General features: G+C 40.8%; 1 protein-coding gene across 6 annotated transcripts in view; it reads right to left on the minus strand.

The window, feature by feature from the left end:
- The window catches only part of ELMO1 (engulfment and cell motility 1), a 580,426-nt gene that overhangs the window by 136,330 nt on the left and 428,193 nt on the right, over window positions 1–15,903 (minus strand). The window contains exon 1 of one of the 6 annotated variants that reach the window (XM_018047163.1): window positions 1,004–1,488. The exons of the other annotated variants lie outside the window; for them this stretch is intronic. The gene's annotated coding sequence lies outside the window, so the exon portion shown is untranslated. Of the gene's footprint in view, window positions 1–1,003; window positions 1,489–15,903 lie in introns of those variants that run through there. 6 annotated transcript variants of the gene reach the window in all.

The raw sequence follows: 15,903 nt of genomic DNA on the forward strand, positions 1-15,903 counted from the left end.
AGTACCCCTGGAATCCTACATCCTGCATCTGAGGATACTGCTTGAGTTCCATTTCATCACATATATATTTAAGTTTGCAGCTAGAAGGGTCCCTAAAGGCAAAGAGTTTCTCCTTTCACACGCCGCCCCTCCATTGCCTGTTTACAGCATTGCTTTCTTATTCCTCCTTTTTCTACTCAACAAAATTGAAAATTTCATCACCAGTGTCAGAAAATTAAACCCCAGGGAGCAGAGCACTAGCTCAGAGCATCGGTTCCCTGGCAAAGAGCCAATGCTTGAATTCAACTTTGCAAACCTTCTCTGGCTTCAAAGAATGCAAAACAGAGTCATTTAGAAGCATGCTTCTTGACAGCCAGAATCTCTCTGACTTTTAACTCTTTCTGCAATTAATTTTTTAAAAAGAGGAGAACATATTTCAATTTGGAGACAGATTTCATGAAAGAAGAAAGGGACCCGACCTAGCTCAGCTGCATACTTCCCGAGCAGGAAGGGCAGTGCACCCAGCAGAGATGCTCCTTTCTTTGGCTGAGGGTCTGAAGAAGTGTTTGACAGACCATTGTAATAGCATCTCTCTTCACAATGCAAACACCGGCAACACGGTCAAGCAGCTCGCAGCTCAGCTCCGAGCCTGCACCCTTCTCTCTCCTCCCAGCCATGCACAGGATTGACTCTCATAAATTTAGTTTTAAAAGCTTCCTCTTTTGAAATGGATCCGTGCCCAGGAAGATAAAGCAAAACTCCACTCCTTACACTGATCCTAGCAAGACAAACCAACATCCCAGTAAAACACACAGTCAACTACAAACCCGATCATACCCGAGCGATGCATGCAGTCTTTGGAATACAGAGGCTCACACATCACGGGAACCCCAGCCTAGAGTGCTTATTCTTATGTGTGCTTGTTCCAATTCACCGTTTTCTTGGCAGACAATAAGACAAAGCTACATTTTAGCTCAGGCTGCTAATACCAGCGGACAGATGTGTAAGACTGAGATTTACTCACCAAGCCCCCGTAAGTCCATCTTTCCCCAACTACAGATACTGCTTCTAAGCTGCAGTTGCCACCAGATGACTTAAAGTTGACCTCCAGAAGAACAACGTGCTGGAATACTGGATGGTTCCTGAGTGAGCTTGTTCACAAAATAGATTTCCAGTTGAGCCATGTGAATGGAGACCCGCCGCACACCTTTGAATGGTATACACTTCAAGTCCGGGAAAATAAGCATGTAGCTTTGCTTATGTTTATGGAGCTGGAACCCAGGGGTGCTCTGATTGGCAGAAGTCGCAGAAAGATCAGCCAATCAAAGGGAGCCTCCATTTCAGGGAAACTCCTGCTCATTTATTTAGCATCTTCAGAGATCATCGGCTTTTCGAGGAAGAGCTTTTCTCTTATAGCACCACAAGAGAAAACAATAACTTCATTTAATTTTAGTGCCCTATGCTCTTCTATCAATAAAGAGATAGCTCCTCTTCTTGGTACTCCTCAGCACTCCCCTTCTTGTAAAGAACTAAAAACAAAAGAAAAAGAGGAAGAAGAAAGAGCTAGTGGTGGGCTGGAGATAGTTCATATTCATCAGCCTCCACCTTGTTGGGAGAAAGGAGGGGGGAGCTCCCAGGCTCAATAATTACTGATTCTGTTGCCATGGAAACAGACTGGCTGCAGCAAGTTGGATTCGTGTAGAACATCTGCTGCCAGACCCACAATCTAACTGCAATCTCATCTCTCCCCGCTCCCTACTTTTATTTGATTGTGAGTTTGCTTTCTCCCTCCTTTTCTTCACATACAGTTTTTGTCCAGAAATGTCATGTAACAGCCTCACTCTGTACACACAGTACCAGCACGCCAGGGGTGCTCACATACCCAGAAATGCGTTCATGCAACAGTGCATCCCAGCAGGGCTCCCCAGGGAGGATTCATCCTCTGATTCATACTCAGGATGTAAACAAACACGCACAGCCATCTCATTAAAATTTACTGTAAGTCACCTATAGAATGAGTGGAGTATCTTTTAAAATATTTGTCATCTAACAGCGCTAAAAGCCCTCAAATAAAAGTTTTCGGTGGCATTTCTTGAGGGCACTGTGGTGGTTCCTAGCAAACCTTTGGAATGAAGTGACTAAACCAGGTGCTTGTGAAAGAAAGCTTGCACAAACCCTTAAGCTCAACTTCTTCTTTGCATTAGCACCTCACCAAGGTACCCTCAACGCTGGATCTCCTCCTGGGGATTTCCTCAGCCCCTTAACAACCCCTCTGACTCCTCCCTTTGCAGGCTCCAAATTCTGGTTGCACGACCAGTTAGTCACTTTAGATATGCTGTTATATTTCTCTATAACAGCAGGGGCCGCCACTGAGCAATGAATGGCTGCTTGGTCTGGTCAAACCCAGGGGATCTCACACCTGGGTCTGCAGGAAGCCCTTGACATGATGGAATTCTACAGAAACTGATGGAAAATGGCAAGTGGCAAAGGAGGTTATAATTCTGGCTTAAGTTAGAGAGAAAGAAATTATTTTCTGTCCCATCATCATGAATCTTAAGAATAATCTTTTCTTTCTTAACCATCTCTACAAGCCTGGTGACCTCAAACCATCAATGACACTGGCCAGGCTTCCTAGAGGGCTACAGTCCCTTGCTCTTGGAGCCAAGGTGAATTATTCACTATCACACAGACAGTGTCTAACAAGCAACACCTGCACCTCCTTTATTCCTTAAAGACTCTTGGTCCAAGCCATCTGTCTCCAAGTGCTCAGCTCTGGCCCAGTGGTCTTGATATTATATTTGCTCTTTCAAGAATCTGAGTCCTGGCTTTCCATTTTGTTTCTTTGTGCCACTGTGAGCTTGGGAAGGAATTCTCACCTGGGTTCTGCCTCTCAGGCACCCAGCAGTCTTTCTCAGCTCTGTCCAGACCACCTCAACACTCCAGGGTCATGCATATCTCAGATTTCCTCTACCACCTTTCTGGAACCTTTCTAAGCTCCCCTGTCCACCTTCCTCTGCCATGGGGACATCTGCGCATTGCCCTCTCACCCTCCTGAGATTATCCAAATTGCTATTCTTTTTATGCAGAAACGTCATTCCAACCAGGTCTTCTTCCCTGGTTGGAAATTTAATCAAAATTGAATCATTTGTTTAACAAATATTTAGTGAGTGTTTATGTGCCAAAAGTAACTGTGCTCATGACAAAACAAACTAGCCCGTGTTGTGCCTTACAGCACAATGACCCTAGCAGAGAACACAAAAAATATTAGAATGTAACTTTCATATGGAGAATGAAGGAGAGCTGTGTGCTAGGAGCACAAATACTAAAAGGCTGAACGCAGTGAGGTAAGGCAGAATACTTCGGAGGAAGAGGTATCTGAGCTAAGATCTAAAGGAAGAGCAGAAGGTAATGAGTTGAAAGCAAGGGGAACAGTGTCTCAGACATAAGGAATAATACACGCAAAGGGCCCTCCTAGACACACACTGCCTACAAGGGAGGGTGACAGCTCTGAAAACCTGAAACAAGCCAAATGTGACTGATCAGAGTGAAAATGATTAAAAGGTTGGTGTGAAATGAACCCAGACAAGAAAGCAGAGGCCAGATCTGCAGGGTCTCAGAGATCATGTCTCGGAGTTGGTTTTTATCCCATCACAATGAAAAGCCACTGAAATACTTCACTCAATGACTCCCTGACTTCATCCCTCAACACACCTACGTAACTCAATATATTCCCCAGTTAATCTCAACAAGTTAACAATCTAAGTGAAATAGCTGATTTCAAGGCATGCATAACATGTTGAACTGACCTAGCTAACATTTACAAGTTAATAGCCTGGGTAGCACTCCATCTGGATTAACCAATTTAAATCTTACAACAACCCAGTGAAGTATTATTATGGTCCCTATTATAACAGTGTGAGGAAATTAAGGAAGTTAAGTAAGGTTACCAAGATAAAAAACAGCAGAGCTGGGATGTGAATCCAAAGATTCCAGCTCCAGTTTCTTTAAAAGAGATCTACACGGACCACCTGGATCAGAATTACCTGGAGCTCGTGGCCAAATGTGGATTCCTAGGATCCCACTGTATCCCTCCTTACCTACAGTCTTAGGAGTGGAATCTAAGAATGTTTTCCCGAGCTCTCCAGGGGATTCTTGTATACACCACAGCTTGACAATCACTGCAAGAGGGGTTAAAATAAGGGAAAAAAAAGACTAATCCTAAATTAATCTTTAATGCATAAAATGGAGAATGGCATGTATATGTGTGTGTGTTTTTGAGAATGGGGGTGGGTCTCACTACTCCAAGCCAACCCAAAGAACCCCTTTACATCAGAACAAAATCACATTCCTTTGACTATCAATTTTTGAGTTGAGAGTAGGTACCATACATAGCACAGTTTGGGGCTCAGTAGCTCTGCTGGTGTTGAAGGGCTTCATCTTTCTGTGTCATATCTTTTTGCCTTTTCATACTGTTCATGGGGTTCTCAAGGCAAGAATGCTGAAGTGGTTTGCCATTCTCTTTGAGTCTCTTGGACAGTGGAGAGTTCAAACCAGTTAACCCTAAAGGAATCAGTCCTGAATATTCATTGGAAAGACTGATGCTGAAGCTGAAGCTCCAATACTTTGGCCACCTGATGTGAAAAGCTGACTCATCGGAAAAGACTCTGATGCTGGGATAGATTGAGGGCAGGAGGAGAAGGGGGTAACAGAGAATGAGATGGTTGGATGGCATCATCGACTCAATGGACATGAGTTTGAGCAAACTCTGGGAGATAGTGAAGGACAGGGGAGCCTGTTATGCTGCAGTCCATGGGGTCGCAAAGACTCAAACACGACTGAGTGACGGAACAACAACAACAATACCTGCTGGTGAGCAGGCATCTGAAGAAAGAGCATGTAAGCTCCTGAAGACCAGATCCACCAGGTAGTTAGAGATGCTATCAGACCTGCCGGCAAGAAGACAGGTAGAGCTCTTATTACCTGAATGCTATGAAAGTGTTTTAGTTGCTCAGTCATGTCTGACTCTTTGTGACCCCGTGGACTTGTAGCCTTCCAGGCTCCTCTGTCCATGGGATTCTCCAGGCAAGAGTTCTGGAGTGGGTTGTCATTTCCTTCTCCAGGGGATCTTCCTGACCCAGGGATCAAACCCATGTCTCCCGCATTCCAGGCAGATTCTTTTACCACCTGAGCCACCTGGTGGCTCAGATGGTAAAATGCTAAGAACTGTCATAAATTTTCTTTGGGTAATTTTTTTCTAGAAAATTCATTTTTAAGACAAAATTTGCAAAGACAACAGAGAACACTTTTTGGCCTTCAGTCTGATCTACCCCCTCCTCTGTTTAAAAGTTAGCAAACAGGCACTTTGGTTCACCTAGCTACTTCTGAAAAATAAGCAGCTTTATCTACATTTCCAGAGGAGTCACTTTATACAGAGTAGCTACATAATCTTCAGAAAATCTTCCCGGGATTTTTCCCGTGGAATGTTGTCTAGTATTTTTGTTACTGAGATTCCGGACTGGGTTAATCAACTTGGCCATTATTGGGTATTCTTCCCTTTCTACGCTTTGTAATGAAAAGAGTATATACAAGCTTAAGGAGCTACTGATGGATATAAACTATTATACAGAGAATGGATAAACAACAAGGTCCTGTATAGGACAAGGAACTATTTTCAATTTCCTGTGGTAAACCATAATTGAAAAGAATATGAAAAAGAATATGTATAACTGAATCATTTTGCGGTACAACAGAAATTAACACAACATTGTAAATCAACTATATTGCAATTTAAAAAGAGACAGCTGCTAATGAACCTCAAAAAAAGGGAAACCTAGATTTTACTGCCTTGATATTTGAACTTCTGCTTGTCAAGTCCCCAAGAACTGGTACGGAGCATACATTTAATGGACTTGTACTCTAGAGGCTCAAAATGTATTACTGGTAGCATATCATCAGCTATGAACACGTTCATATTTATTATGTGCTGCCCACGGACAGAGGAAGGAAATCACAGCATCAAATATCTGGAAAATTCTGGGAGAAATAATGCCACCTGGGCATCTGAATAAAATCAGAGAAAAACATCTTTCCATTTTACCCCCACATTACAGCCTGTACTCTGTTTCATTCCAGGTAGGCACTGCTGGTGCCATTTATCCTGGGTTTTCTAGGGGAAGATTCAAGCTATTTAAATTCTATTCCTTTCCATAAACATGATTTATCAAATGTATTATTACCAGATTTGATGTAAGTCATATAACTTTGCAATACTTTAAAAATAGATACATAAATCAAAAAGGATTCTGTTAGGTGACAATATATTTTGGGATCATAAAATATAGAGATTATGGTGGAGTGATTTCTAAATTTGCAATCTACATTTTCCTCAGTCTACCTACAGGTTTTAGCTAAAATGAACACCGTTTATACTGGGCATTTAAAAGAGAGCTGAGGAAGATTCCATTTACTGAGTTATAAAGAAGTAGCACTAATAGCAAATCCTATTTGCCAACCCCTGGTCCTAAACAGGTCACTTCCACAAGCTGGACATCAGTTTTGTTAGGATGCATGTTTCATTGCTGGCAATGTACATGATGGTAATGACCACCTTAATTCATGATATGGTTACACTGAGATCAAGAAGATAGACTCCGATAAGCAAGGCGTCTAGAGCAGATTCAACCGCCCCACAAGCAACCTAAGACACCTAATTCACGTTATGAGGCATTAGTATGAAGTTTATGTCCCTGAACCTTGCTATTTTTGTGTTTCCCTTAGAAATGCTTAAAATATAAGCAAAATCTACAAGCACTTAAATAAAAGCAGACCCACAAAATGCAAACCCATCCATAAACAGGTCTCTAATCCATGCACTTCTTCCCTCTTTCAGAGCAACTGACCTCTGACAGGTTGTGGCCATGATTTGGATTCATAAGGTTGGAGAGTCAAGGTCTAGAAGTCCTTGGGTGTGAAGGACTTAACCAAATGAAATCATCTGACCTGAGAAGAACATGGGGAGCAGAAGGTTTTTTTTTTGAAAAGTTTGAAAGTGGAAGTTGCTCAGTTGTGTCCGACTCTTTGTGACCCCATGAACTATACAGTCCATGGAATTTGCCAGGCCAGAATACTGAAGTGGGTAGCCTTTCCCTTCTCCAGGGGATCTTCCCAAACCAGGGACCAAACCAAGCTCTCCCACAACAATGCAGGTGGATTCTTTACCAGCTGAGCCACCAGGGAAGCCCATGCATACTGGAGTAGGTAGCCTATCCTTTCTCCAGTGGATCTTCTTGACCCAGGAATTGAACTGGGGTCTCCTGCACTGCAGGCGGATTCGTTACCAGCTGAGCCTGTAAAGGGGCCAGAAGAGTAAGGCCTAACATCATGCAGCTCTTAAATTTTGTCTGTCTTTAAAGGAATAGTGGTGAATTCTGAAAGTGTATGGACTTGCCAGCTCAAATTTTTCAAATATACTATGAAAGTGCATTCCAGAATTGCAGGCTGATGAAAAATCATGCCAAAGGGAAAATGAAAATGCCAAAATTCTCAGCTCAGCCTTGCCAAGCATGTCCACTGCCAATATGGTGGCAGAGAGCTGCTGGGCAAATGGTAGGATATGCTCTAGATGATACAAAATGGGAAACAGCTTCTTCACCACTTGGAAAAGGGACGCTTCTGGGCTGTCATCACATTCTTCTTGATTTTTAGATCTAATGCATAAGCAAATCTCTCCCAATTCTGAGAAAACATAGAATTTCACAAGCAAATAATTCTATCTTTTGAGAATAAAATTAGCTTCTGATATTCAGTAAAAGGACCAATTTCATTTCAGTCAGCAGATATTATATCTATTGTTTTGTCAAATGGTTAACACTGGATGCCCTCATTCTCTCTGCTCTTTCTTCTCACAGATTCACAGATAAATTATGTGTCCTGGTCTCTAGTTATAACAGGCATTACACTGCAACATAACATGGTAAACCAGGGATGAAGTGGAAAGTAGGAGGGTTTGCTGAGCAAGAGGAAAACCAAGAAGATTAAGAAGATAAGTAGATGTGGTTTATTTAGGCAAGGAGGGAGGAAGAGGAAGGCGTACAGACATCAGTTTCTGGGACGTCAGGTTCTAAGATGTGGAAGGGGATGCTGCAAAGCAAAAGGAGTTTAAGGGATTGAATTAAGGTCCAAGAGGTCTTACAGAACCACATAAGAAACCACAAGGGGAGGACACCCACAGGACCAAAGGGATTCAACGTATGAAATTCTACTCTGAGCCCTATTTAAACTCAATTATTTTGCCTTTGTCCCTTAATAAAGACTGTGTTCAGAAGCCAGACACATTACAACCATGCAGCCACCATTTCAATACCAAAACAACCCAGCAACTCTCTAGGAAAACCAACTCTGAGTGTTGTGACCACTCATGGCAAACTGGCATCACCACTATAAGGACAGACTCGTTCTGAAATTATCAGCTTGTAAGAGCCAGATTACTTGCCAACTGTTCTCTATTCTACTTCCAATTAAAGAAAGCTATGAAATGTGAACCATGACCCCTAGGCAAATGATATTAACAGGTTATTCCCAACTCTCAGGAAGAATGAGCTTTGCAACCTAATTTGTGCAGCAATTAAATTCAGTCCAAAGTATAATTTTGTTTTATTGCTCAGTACTTGCCTTCATTTTTTAAGTCAGTAATTGCAGGAAGGAGTTAATTTGATAATATAAATAAAAATTGGCCCCAAAGGGCAATAACCCATCCATTTAGATGCAAAAATGCTCTCCCTCCAAGTCATTCCACAGCAAATATGAAACATGATTTCCAAAATGCATTGCCTGTAATACTCTTAATGCAGTGACAAGCAAAAGAATTGTGAAGCAGATATTTCAAACAATGACATATGTTCAACTATGAATAAGTGCTCTTGTTTATATTTTGGGGCAATCTATTGTGTGTCAGACATCTTAGTTTTTCTGTTCACACGCTGAAAAAATATCTTTCACCAAAGAACTCCAGTTTGTAATTAAGGAATCGGGCCTCCATTCATTCAACTAATATTTAGGAAGTACTTATAATGTGCTTTCACACGTTTCTTTAAGGTTGTTTTTTTCAAGTCTTGGATACTGAAGAATACAGCTTTAATATCTTAAAAACAACAGAGCTCTGTTCATTAAGTTTTCTCTTCATGTCTTCATTCTATTTCATTTCTTTTCCCCGCCAATTCTGTTCTGCTTACCTGGTGTCTAGTCATACTTTAAAACCCTCCCAATAGAGTGCCTCTCCCATATAATTCCTCCTTTGAATTATTTCCATACAATGTATACAGGTTTTTGCTGTTGCGTATGTCATGCTATTTTGTAATTATCTCTTTCCAGGGCTATGACCAATTCTGCGAACTCCTTAGAGTCTGATTTATTCACACAACACTAGGAACACCGTCTCTACATGTCTCTGATACCTTAGCCAAAAATATAAAATCTTTTTGCAAACCTTTACACTTAGGGAAGTGATAAAATCCTTCTGAGTCCTTCTCTGTTATTCTACCCAACCTCAAGGATAAAGTTATGAGATGAGGATGTCTTTGAAAACATCTCAGTGACTCATCTCATGTTTTCTCCCATTCCTTTCTCCTCCTACTTCTGCATCCCGAGGGGCCTCAGAGAGATAGAAAAGAAGTTAGATACCTCCCCTCCAGGAACCCATTTTACCAGCAGCCCAGGTGCTGGGACCCTCCCTCTGTGAACTCGCTCCCTTTCTCAAGGATGTCACCTTTGCTTAGAACTTTTTTGCAGTTAATGAGTCTTCCTCGAATGGAGCCTCAGAGGGTTTTGATCTTAGTACCAATCAACTTCAGGCTGAAGATGCCGGGCGCAGGCTCAGCTGGCACAGATGGCTCAAATACATGCTTTATTTTAAGGAAGAATAAACAAACTTAGCCTGAATTGATAATGTGGGCTGTTGTGGTCAGAGAATTCCCCCTAGACCAGCACCACTTAGCAGATCACAACTGGAGCTTGATGACAGTTCTGTATTCTCATACTTTAAAGTTGTTTATAATAATATGACTGTAAGAACATTCATGCTCAGTAGAGAACATGCTTAACATTCTAAACTTAGTAAAACAGAAAAAATTACTATTAATCACACCATGAAGAAGAAACCATTGTTAAAATCATTCAAATTTCATGTTGAAAACTTCTTAGTTTACATTTTTACTTGGTTAAGATATAGTGTTGCATCCTGCTCCCCCCACTACATTTAATGTAATATTTTAAAATGTTTTCACAAATATCATTTTTAAATGACTAAAAAAATTTGACACATAAATAAATGTGGCCATAAATTAATTTATCATGTTCTCATTGCTGAATTATTGAGTTAATTTCCATTTTCTTGCTGCTGTAAATAACAATGAAACGAGCATCTATATGTTTTCATTTTTTCCCTGGAATGTCCATGATTCTAAACACCTATATTGTAGTGCATGACTTTATAAATTAGTTTATCAATTACTGGTAGATTTCCCAATAGGAAATTTTTCCCAACTTGTTTCTTAAAATTCTGCTGAAACGTCAAGATTTATGCCAGCAAAATGGTAGCAAGCAGCCCTCTAATGTCATTGTGGATGCCAATTCCTTCTTTCCTTTTTGCAGAGGGAGCTCCAGGTTTTCCAACTGATATAAACAAGGGAGGAGAGGAAAGGAGGTAATCAGCCTCACAAACAACTGGGGACTAGGTCTCCCAGGCTCTGCTATGGCCTGTGTTTGTAACATCTCATGCCCTGATCTCTGAACAGGAGCACACACCAGCACAAAATAATCAACTGGTTTTGGTCAAGCACTAAACACCATCAAAACCAAATGCAAAGCTGTTTTTAAGGTGTACACACACACGTGCACATAATTTCTTTCCTTTCTCTCCTAGAAGTGCCTGAATTTTCTTCCTGGTCCAAAGAGAAATCATCACTCTGGAGTATCTTCCTTCTCCTGCTCATCTTAGCTACGCAGTAATACCCTTCACTTAAGATTGACTTTATTCCATAATTTGCCAGGTTTGTTCTAGGGTGAGCTTTCTAGCTTATTAAAAAACAGAAACATTATCAGTTTCTTTTTTCCCATTTGTGGCTGGATAAAAAATTCAATCCATTTAATTCCCTGGTGGCTCAGATGGTGAAGAATCTACCTGCAATGCAGGAGATGCAGGCTTGATCTCTGGGTCAGGAAGATCCCCTGGAGAAGGCATAGGCCACCCACTCCAGTACTCTTGCCTGGAGAATCCCATGGACAGAGGAGCCTAGTAGGTTACAGTCCACGGGGTTGCAAAGAGTCAGACATGACTGAGTGTCTAACAGTTTCAATTTCATTTCAATATTTGTTGAGTACCTGTATAATTTTTCGTAGGCACCTTGGGATAGAAAGGCAATACAGAATTTTTCCTTATTCTCTGGAGTAGAGTGAAGAAGGAGAAAGTACAGGTGACTAACTATAAACTAAGACCATGGTTTTCATGGGTCTTTTTAGGGTTCTTCTGTATTGCTGTAGGGAGGCATGAGGTTGGACAAAAAGTGGCTAGGGACCAGCTTGAAGCAAGATAATTGACTAAAAGAAGTTTTCAAACTCAATGTATGGCCAATGATGTGAAATGCTACAAGAAAAGGAAAAATAAAGTGCACCTAAAAGAAAAAAATTAATTCTACCTCCTTGGAAGGGCTCTGCAGAACTCATGGGCTGAGTTCTGAAGGATAGGCAGACTTTCAATAGAAAGAGTGATGGGTCTTCCTTGTTGAGGGAACATGGGTAGAGACCTGGACATTCCAGGCACATTGGAGGAGCCATCAATATGATGAATTACAGGTTTGTAGGGGGTGAGTTGCAGGGTGTAATAGACATTTCATTTGGAAAACTGACTTACAATAAAATATTTTGTCATCATGCTATAAGAAGAGGAAACCAAACGTTTCTGAGTGCAAATATGTTATTAGAAGAACTGTGTTCTAAAAAGGTGTTTCTGGCAGCTAGGGAAAGAGAAATTATAGGTGGGCCGAGTGCAGATTCAGGGAGAACATCAAAAGACAAACAGGCTCCACAAGAGATAATGGTGGCAGGAAGCAGGTTAAAAGTGGTAAAAGCCAGATGACCCTTACTCACACACTCCTGGACCCACAGGATCTGGGGACTGGGTAGGAGAAGAGGTGAAGAAAGCCAGGGACCACTGTAAGGTTCCAAGACTAAGAGACGAGGGGCCACTCCTAGAGTTGATGCATGATTGAAGATGAGAGGCTGTGGGACAAGAAAAAGGCATAGGGGAATGCCTAACCTTAAGAGTTGAGCAGCGGTTGCAGTGCTTTGCGAGTCAAGCAATGGAGATGATCCTAGGAGGCACAGGTGGGGACACAAGCCAAAGCTCTAGGGTTATGGAACAGGATGAACATATGGAACCAGGCTGTCAGACTTGACACTCAGGGGTGACTGCCGACCTAAATAAAGCAACTTCAGTAGGTGGACTTGGGTGAATGTCAAACCACAGCAAGTGGAGGAGGTGGGCAAGGAGGTGGTGATCTCTCCTGGGAAATTTGGCAGAGAGGGGACAAAAAAGCCTGTAAAGAACCTGAAAGAGGAATCTTGAAGGAAAGGAGAGATTTTTCGGTGAAGAGAAGGAACTGAAGAGGGAGGAGGAGAGAGAATGTCAATAAGTATAAAGGAGAAAGGGATAAAAGATTTATTTTTATACATTTTTTGATGTCTTTTTTCATCAGAGCAGAGATTCTTAACAATGTGACTTCTTTCCAGTCTTAAATTAGAACTCAACAATTCTTCTCAATCTCCACTTGCCTCTAAGAAATCCTGTCTTTTATGGCTAAAGAGGTTTTCAAGTATTCAAAATGTGTATTAGTGCATTTTAGAGAGTCATATTTCTCTTCTCAAGATGTTATATTTTTAGCTGCCTTTAATTTTTTTTGCCTAAAATATCACTTGTAACTGGAACAATGATAATTATTTTACTTCATTTAATATATACAGTGTATTGTGTATATACCTTGTGCATGTGTTCATATCCAAAGCCACAGTAAGATAGTTTTTAAGAAAAGAGCGACTAACAGGGTCATGTGCTTCAAAGAAGGCAAATACGAGAGAGGATTTTAAAATGTCCATCAGAGGTAATTCTTGACTTTGTTAAAACTGGAGGCTTTTGTGGCTAAAGAGGTTTCAAGTATTGACAATATAATTTGTGTATTTTAGAGTTCTACTTCTCTCCTTTTGCTGAATTATATTTTTAGTGAGGGCAGAAGACAAGTTGCAGTGGATTAATGAATTAATAGGAAGAAGAAAAAAGAAATGGTACATAGATGGAACTATATGAGGAAACCTGGCTTGAAGTGGATAGAGGATCAAGGAGTTACTTGTTTTTGTAAAATGCAAGAGATGTGAGTACCTTTTTATCATGGTGAGAAGACAGCATGCAAGAGGATGATACTGATGACGGGAAGATTAGAAGGGACATTGGTGCAGATGACAAGGGAGGGAATTCAAAGCCCAGAAGGAGGAAGCTGCCTCAGGGGCCACCTCTGTCTAGACAGGAGACGGGTGGTAAGTGCAGGTGTAGGAGAACCATCCAGGGTCAAGCACTAAATGCAGAACTGGACTAGAATCCACGCCGCCCACATCTCATCTGGGGCACCGTGTAATCCTTATGGAAATGGCCCCAGTGCTTTATAGATAGATTAGGATAAACCATAAAGAATGTTCAATTTTGCAATTCAGAAATGGTCAAATATCTGCCATTTCATATGATCAGGCTTATCTTGGCTCATTTAACTACATATTCAATATAATATAACTATATCAAGTTGTTATATTAAGTAAAATATCTATATTATTTCACAGATAAGAGATTGAGAAATGAGGCAAGGTAATTAATTGATCCACCCAAGATCACCCAGCAAGGAAATAATGGCGTTAGAGTTTGAATCCCACTCCTTAGGTTCTGGGTCAATGCTGCTCTTGACTTACTGAACTTACTGACTTCATTTCTTCTTTCTTTGTGAATTTCCAAACCCTCCTCTTGGTTCCTCAGCAGTGGGAGGGGGTTGGGAGTGGGGAGATGAGTGCAGTGAGGGGTAGGGGTGGGAAGTCAAGGTTGAGGCCGTATCTGCAGCAGCTTCTAGGGTCTTTTATCAGCCAAGTCTGTCTTGAAGTGTTCTATAACGTGACAGTTTAATGAATACAAAATTTTAGTGAACTGCGTCAAAAAACCATCAATATCTTTTATTCACAGTCTCATGTTTTCTGGTACATGCACGAGAGAATTTTATCTGTCTAAAACCATCTCTACATTTCTAACTGATATCTGCTTAGTAGAGGCTTGGAACAAACATCCAGAGTTGCTCAGTGCCCGATAAACAAGCCAGATATCTTTTTCTAACACATTTGAGGGCAACAGCATCTCCATTTTATATATATTTCTTATCGCAATAGACACATTTTAATAAGCAGAGCATCTCTGAGACATGGTTCTTATCCTTTTCTGCTTTTGCTTCAAGAACACACAGTGGCCTGGGAGCTTTCGGACGGAATCCCATGCTCTGTGATTCAAAAAATGGAAACCTGGCATTATATGCCAATGACATTTACTTCTGTGGCAGCTCAAGCGGCAAAAAGCCATATGCCATACACCTCGATTCCAGCCAAGCCACACAAACGGGTATGTGAAAGAGAAATAAGGAAATCAGGACCAGAAGAGTTCTAGGGACTTGACTGCACTTTAAACAAACAATAACTGTGGCAAGAATCAAATCTTCCTACTCTTATGAAGCTCTTAGGGAATGCAACTTTTTTCCTAATTTAAGAGAAATTAGGGAGGCAAAGGTAAAACACAAAAGATAATTTTTATAAACTGCATGATGTCCTCACATTTACTATCTGACATGCAAGACAGGTACAGGTTTCTTGGGAGTGCTTGGGTAGAGAGTAATCATCTAAGTGGGATGAACTGCTGAAAGGCAAGTCTGTCTCCCACACTGGAAAGTCTCTTGGTGGTCATCTTGTGAAAAGATAAATGCCATTATTGGTATTATTTTCCCCTGTGGCGTGGAGAAGAAACAAGACAAGGGGGAAACAGAATACTCCACAAATGGCCAGGGCATATGGGTTAAGCAAATCCAATAGTGGATATAAGAAATAAGGTGAGACAATTTTTTGTTTTGTTTTTGTTTTTGTTTTAAACCAGGGTGTGGGAGGGGGGTCCAACAACTCTCCTTGGAAAAAAGGAATTTAGCTTATTTTGCAACTCTTCAATATTTTTGAAGCTTTCTCTTTATCTTAAGTTACAGATTTGGAAAAATAATATTCATTTTTCTTAAAACATGAATGGCAAAATCAGTTGTAACTCCCTCAAAGTTCTGACATCTGAAGAGGAGATTCAGAAAGAAGGATCTAGAAGGGTTTTTCAAGATCTACTGGAATCCGGGACAAGAAAATTCCTTATTCTGTAGAACTGCAGAATTCTTAGTAACTGTCGTCTCTAGTAATTGAATAACAGTGACCATCCCACACAAATGATATAAATTAATTCAGTTTATTGGCTGGGTAGGCCATTATAAATAATGAGTAAATTAAACATTTCTGGCCATTTATTCATTCAGTCTTCAACCATGCAAAAAATGAGACGAGACTACTTTAAAAATAACAGGAAGATATTAAGATTTAAAACTATAGTTCTTGTTTCCAATGACAAATTTAACTTAGAAAGGCAGATTTGTAAATACACTACTACTCTTAGCTCAAAGATATTTTCCAAAAGAAATTTTGAATTCCATGTCATGGGGGCAGAGGGGGCAGAGGTGCAGGATTTCAATCTGAATGAAGAGGAGACAGTAACCATCTTCCTGAGGTGGCGCTTGTGCAAAATCCTGAAGTAGAATTTCAACAGGC

The sequence above is a fragment of the Capra hircus genome, chromosome 4 (genome assembly GCF_001704415.2).
Source record: "Capra hircus breed San Clemente chromosome 4, ASM170441v1, whole genome shotgun sequence".
Classification (NCBI taxonomy): domain Eukaryota; kingdom Metazoa; phylum Chordata; class Mammalia; order Artiodactyla; family Bovidae; genus Capra; species Capra hircus.